The sequence below is a fragment of the Nicotiana tabacum genome, chromosome 11 (genome assembly GCF_000715075.1).
Source record: "Nicotiana tabacum cultivar K326 chromosome 11, ASM71507v2, whole genome shotgun sequence".
NCBI lineage: Eukaryota > Viridiplantae > Streptophyta > Magnoliopsida > Solanales > Solanaceae > Nicotiana > Nicotiana tabacum.
In genome coordinates this window covers 33,742,530-33,749,214 of record NC_134090.1, presented here as the reverse complement: position 1 = coordinate 33,749,214, position 6,685 = coordinate 33,742,530, and the positions used below count along the sequence as shown (strand labels likewise).

The 6,685-nt window shown below is 37.7% G+C and overlaps 1 pseudogene; it reads left to right on the top strand.

The window, feature by feature from the left end:
- The first annotated feature begins 3,306 nt into the window (after nucleotides 1-3,306).
- Nucleotides 3,307-6,439, top strand: LOC107759352 (protein SENSITIVITY TO RED LIGHT REDUCED 1-like; annotated as a pseudogene).
- The last annotated feature ends 246 nt before the right edge of the window (nucleotides 6,440-6,685 follow it).

The following is a 6,685-nucleotide window of genomic DNA, read 5'->3' as shown; positions in this document are numbered from 1 at the left end:
GACAGGCAATCCACGTGCAGACTTCAATAACACATTGAAAGACTCCGACACATTTGTAGTCAGGGTTCCCCATCGCCAGCCACTATCCGCATGCAATGTCCACTTGTGAAGCTCATGTCGCATCAACAAATGATAGGCTCTTTCGTCTAACTGCCAGATCGATTCCATGCGCCTCCTGAATTTGCACTGCTGGTGATCAGTTGCAGCCACCCACATTAAATCATGCAAGTCCTTGTTGGGATATTTCTTCTCGAAATTGGCCTTCATGTGCTTCACACAGTAACAGTGGTATGCATAGGATTCCTGCCATTCAGGAAAATGCTCTACAGAACTTAATATACCACCATGCCGATCAAATATTAGACAAATACCTGAACGTTGTTTGACAACATGCTGCTTCAAGTGGTTTAAAAATAGCGTCCACGTCTCTTGGCTTTCATTGGCACAGATGGCAAAGGCTAGTGGAAATATTTGTCCATTGGCATATACTGCAACGACGATCAACAACTTAATATCATACCTTCCATAGACATGAGTACCGTTTATGGAATTTACCGGACGACAATGCACAAAACCATCAATTGCTAGTTTAAATGCCCAGAACACGCATCTGAATATATATTTCGGTCTTCCTGCACTCTTCTCAAGCTTCCATTCAACAACAGTCCCGAAGTTAAAGTGTTTCAATGCGGTTATATACCTAGGTAGAGATGCAAATGACTTATCCCAGTCACCATAAACAATTTCAAATGCACGTTTGCACTCGAGATATGCCTTTATTTTGGTAATAGTACACTCATATTCCTGGTGGACAGATGTAATATACTCTTTGATCTTGTACCTAATGGACGTTTCAATGTGTGGAATCAGTTGAAGAGAAATCAAGTCAACATCCAAGTTGAAGTGATTCCCATTGAATGTGTCCTTTTCATAATTGTGGGTGCCAATATATTTACCCACTTTCCACAACCCTTTTTTTCTTGCTCGCACGCAACATCCAATGACAATCCGTAAACCATCTACGGCAAACAACCTTGTATACATCGGGACTTGACTCCCATACCACCATTTTACGACACTCTCTTACGTTGTACATTTTTGCAGCCCTGGTTAGGCAAGCTTTATCGGGAAAAACCATGCCCTTTGCCAGCACCATTGGTCTAGACTCATCCCACATTGCTGTCTGAATTTTGTCAAGATCCCTTGTGAGGGCATCCATATCCGGCATACTTGGCAAATTATCAAGGTAGGGAATATGCCTTGAATGAAACGACATGTGGGAATCATACACTCTTGGTCTAACGGGAGGTGGAGCATGCTCCCTCGTCAGCTCAGGTTCGACATTCTCTTCCTCCTCATCATCATCCTCGTCAGGGAAGGGTGTGTCATCTCCAGACTCGTCGACATTGTTGTCATAATCACTATTATCTTCTTGACTCTGCGCATCTGCCAAATCCCAAGTAAATACGTCATTTACGGGCAACTGAGTGAGGACAGGACCATCATATTACTCGTTATCACTGCACAAACAACAAAATAATAAGCTACTGAAATTGATAAATGTTTTACATATAGCTATATCACTTCACTTACAAGTCGTAATGTGTTGACGTTCCATGATGGACATTATCTTCTTGGTGATGACTCCCGAATGGACCACCGTGATCCAACACACCAAAACTACGCATATTCCAACTAGGCGCGGGTTCATAACTTGTAAAATTCATATCTGGACGGTACCCCTATGGAATATATGAGTGTTAATACAAATTCAATATGACAAAAATAAACATCGTAACACAAAGGAAAATTGAAGTTTATCAGTCGTCTTGTGGATTATGTAAAGTAGGGGAGAAATTATTTCCTCGCTCCTTGTTCGCCCATGGAGATAAGTTTAGATCCGGCCAAACTCTTTCAGCCGGAACCTGTTAGGCTAAAACTGCTCTAGAATAACCACTCAATGATTGAGGGTTATCCCTGCTTTGTGCAACATCATTATTGCGAACGTCTTCAACCTTCACGTACATTTCCAACATTTTTATCAAAATAAGTTCCGGTATTTATTCGGAGTCCCCAAAAAATCTCTTAGAAATCATCCTCGATGTTAAACTCAGCGTGACAAGCAATACTTTGCGGAGTCACAAAATACGGATATCTTCCGGTTATTTTAAGATTCACCGAACATTTGCTCAACCTCATTTTATTGTATAACAACGATACCAGTCTATCGTACTCCATTGTAAATGGCAACTTAACATATGACTCTATGGAGATAAACTATAGCTCACTGAGTTATTCGCCACCACAACCTCGCCCTCCAATATAATAAAACCCTTACTTTTCGCTCATCAGACATTATGAAAAAAAGCTTGAGAATTTAACAAAAGAAAATTTATCAGGAGTTGAAACTTGTTTCTGAACGAATTTTTGCAAAACCCTTAACACCTTTAAATAAGGCAATGCCTAATCCGGGGGGTCAAATTTTTGCAAGTAAATCGCGTTTTACATATTTGAATTACTGTTATGTCAGTTAAGGCAGAATAGTTATTGGTGGGCTTACAAAACAGGTAAAACGTGGTATTAAAAGACGTTTTATATAAAACACAGTATTGAAACGCGTTTTACCTTAACGTCCCAAATGGCCAATAAGGTAAAACGTGGTTCAAAACTGCATTTTGTATATTTTGGCCACTAAGGTTTTTTAACCTATTTATGTATTTTGAGTCCAAAAAGATAATATTTAGCTAGCGTTTGGCCATATATCCCAAATTTATTTTGAAAAATCTGATTTGGGTGAAGTTTGGTTTGAAGATGAAAACGTGTTTCGACATGTTTTTTCAGAACATATTTCACTTTTTATTTGAAAAAACATGAAACATTAACTTATATCCACAAGTTCTAAAAACTATAAAAAATACCCAACAGTACCAAACAAATAAACTTGCTATCTTGTATTAGCATATTTTAGCAAATTACCTTCAATTTCTTATTTGCTGTGGATTGCAATCGATTGGCACAGAGAATTTGCGGTGGAGTTCTCTTCTGTTTATAGAGGGCAAAACAGATGCGTGGGTTTAATGAGGGCAAAGCAGATGCGTGAGTTTAACGAGAGACAAGTGAGCAGACATGGTTTAGTTGGGCTTAATAAATGTGGGCTCTTTTATAAAATATAAAAGTTTGAGGTAATATTGAGAATTTTAAAAAAATATAATGGTCATATTTTAGCCCAAAATCAGCTTGGGATTTGAAATAAGGGATTTGAGTTTTGGTCAAAATGTGGGCAAAATTTATGGCCAAATATGGATTTTGAAAATAAATTTCAAATTTATTTTGGGAAACGGGGCCTTAGGTTCCGGACTCTCTTTAAAACCGGCTACGTGGTGCAAATCCTACTTTCATTTATCTCCATTTCTGCATACAAAACCCTAAACCCAGGTGAAATTTGAAATCTTCGCACTGTTGGTTAATTGAGCTTTATGCCGTACTTCAACTCTCTCAATCATAACTGTAACCCGATGTTTTTTGTTTAATTAATAAAAACATTTTCTACACTTCTCTTCGAGATTCTTGTGGAGCTCCACTTGTATCACTGATACTTATCTTTGGGATTTTGTTTCCCAATTTCACATAGGTTAGGGAAAATGGTGGAATTGGAGAAGAGCAAGTGTGATTTTTGATTTTTGCTAGGAAAAAGACAGCCTTTTTCTCTTGCGCTTCTATCGTAAGGTTCTTCCCCTTTATTATTTCAATTCTCTCATATATTTCTTTCAGCTGCATACATACGCTTTCTCTTCCCCGATTAGCAAATCTGTTGTATTCCTATCTAATTGTCGACATTCATTTGTTTATTTTGTTTCTCTTAGATGATTAACTTGGGAAATTGACTTTCCTATGAAAAATATGGAGCCTTTTGGGCTTATCATTTCAGTGATTCGATTCAATGATAACTAATGTTATTGTTGTCCTTTTACTAGTGTATTCTGTAGAATAATAATTATCAGGTCCAAATTGACAAGAGGGGTTGCTCTAATGGCAAGCAACCTCCACTTCCAACCAAGAAGTTGTGAGTTCGAGTCCCCCAAAGAGCAAGGTGGGGAATTCTTGGAGGGAAGGATGCCGGGGGTTTTATTTGGAAACAGCCTCTCTACCCCAGGGTAGGGGTAAGGTCTGCGTACACACTACCCTCCCCAGACCCCAATAAGTGGGATTATACTGGGTTGTTGTTGTTGTTGTTGCAGGTCGTTTTTTGAAAAAATTCATATTTCGTTGATTTCTTATATTTCTTGTTGATTCCCTTAAACGATCATCAAAACTCACTATTTTTTGTTGTGAAGAAGCACAACTTCCTAGTTATATACTGCTTCTGCTTCCATTTCCACACACACACACACACCGCGGGGTGTGTGTGTGTGTGTGTGTTTATATATGAGAGCATATACTAGTTTGTAGTAGTAGTTATAGTAATTTTTTAATTTATTGGGTATTTTAAGAGGGTTATATCTTAAAAAGTATTTAGAATTGAAATTTACATTTACTTTATATACTTTTTAATTATATAGGTTCTTTGAGAAGGTTAGAACTTAGAATACAATTTGAAATTTTGTGTTTAAATTTCTCTAGCTTAACCAATATTAGTGTCTGGGAATTATGGAAAAATTGTGTTTTGGGATGGAGGGAGTAGTAGGGGATGCTTTTGAGGTTTACTTGTTTAGAATTTAGATGTTTCTCTTAAAATTTTCTTAGGTTTTCTATTTGGATGTCAATTTAAGATTTTGCGTTTATTGCTTATTTGTCTGTTCTCTATTCATGAATTACTCAAAAAAAGGGAGGTCAACCATCAGCATTTAAACATAAGATAAAATATTGCGCAGCCTTTTTTTTTCCTAACGTTTTTCATGGGCAGAGAAGTATAAAAACTGGGTGCAACATCACTAGCCTAATGTGTCCAAGGCAACTTTTTGACGGACTTAAACCTAAATGAAGAACTGCCTTGTAAGTGCTGTTCCCTGAGGATGATTGCTATTTTATTCTCAGCAAAGCACAGATATATTCTTAAATAGATGCTTAAGGATAACTCATATGGATATCAAGTTTTTGTTAATGTTCTGTATCTTTCTTCTCGTCTGGACTTATTATGATCATGTTATAGGGCTGATTATTGCAATGACAATTTATGAATAGTGGTAGCTTGTATCTTTCGTGTGTCTGCGGAATAAAAGGTCATTAATCAAGTAAAGTGATTTTTGATCGTGTAACAGGTCCTTGGAAGTGTTATGTCAGAATTCTCATATTCACACTCTAATAATTCATTTTTTCTTTAGGTCCTTGACTAACATACATATTACAAACATACTTGGTGTGCTCCATCTCAAGCAGCTTGAGAGGAATGGCTGCATCAGCAAAGACACTAGCTCATGACAAGCCTAACCCAGCTGAAGGCTGGACAGTTGTATTGCCTCGTCGTGGGAAACAGAAAAGGAATTTTCATAAAGTTATCATCCACGAGCGGAAAAAGCAAGAGGAAGTGTGGACTCCGGCGGATATTGAGACCAGTTCGGAGAGAGAATCTAAATTGATGCAGAAGATGCAAAACTGCGTAAAGAAACTTGAGAGCTCCTCCTTCTGGTTAACATTTTCAGATCAGTTACAAACCCCTGAAATACTTGATCAGTTTCTAAAAGCTCTGTGCTCAGAAGGAAAGATGCCGATGGTAATATATGGAATTGGTAGCATAGAATCGTATGAGCCTCCTAGATTGCAGCTTAGTCTTGCAATCTTGATGAAAAGAATGTTTAATTGGATTGGAGAGGTAGAGGTATTTGATCCAGTGATCTCTCTGGCAGAATCTAAGGTACTGGCAGCTCTTGGCTGTTCTGTCCTAACAGTAAATGAACAAGGTCGACGGCAAACTTTGAAACCTATGATGTTCTTCATGCCACATTGTGAAGCTGAACTGTATGACAATCTTCTGGAGGCAAATTGGAGGCCTGATCTATTGGATAATATTATATTGTTTGGAAACACAGTTTTGAGGCATATGAGCAACACTGGTCAGTGTGCAAAAACCTTACTCTTGCTGATTCTAGGAAGCATATCCTGGCAATCAGGCAGTTCGTAAAAGAGCATGCAATCGACTCTTTTTCAGATGATTTTTTTCGAGCATTCCATGGTTCGAGTTGGCATTTTTTCGATATTGATCCTCATACAGATTTATGTGATGCTAAACTATGAATATCAAATTCGTATTAAAATGTAGGAAAATTCTCTTCTTCACCTTTTGTTTTCTGGAATTAAAGCCTGCTGTCAAGCTCTAAACATTTTTTTTTGGTTACGTCTGCTTCATTGATGCATGATAGTTCCTCTATGTGCATGCCTTTGGAGATGCCTCTTTTAAGTGTCCAAAAGAAATATATTCAATTTTATAAAAAGCCTGGTTGTGTAATGTGTAAAACATCCTATCTGCTTTATATCCCAGTAACTGCATTTTTTCTGATGTTTCCAAAGCAATGCGTGAATCTCAAACATGGAGGTTGGAGAGTTGGTGCTGTGTTTTCTGACCTCGGGCTTCTTTATGACTTCTATCTGAAGGTGAGTGAAAGTGAATATTTCGCTTTTGCATCAAATGTTGTAAATGCTGTCTTGATGAATTGAATTTTAGTATCGTGTTGAGAATAAATGCTATAGT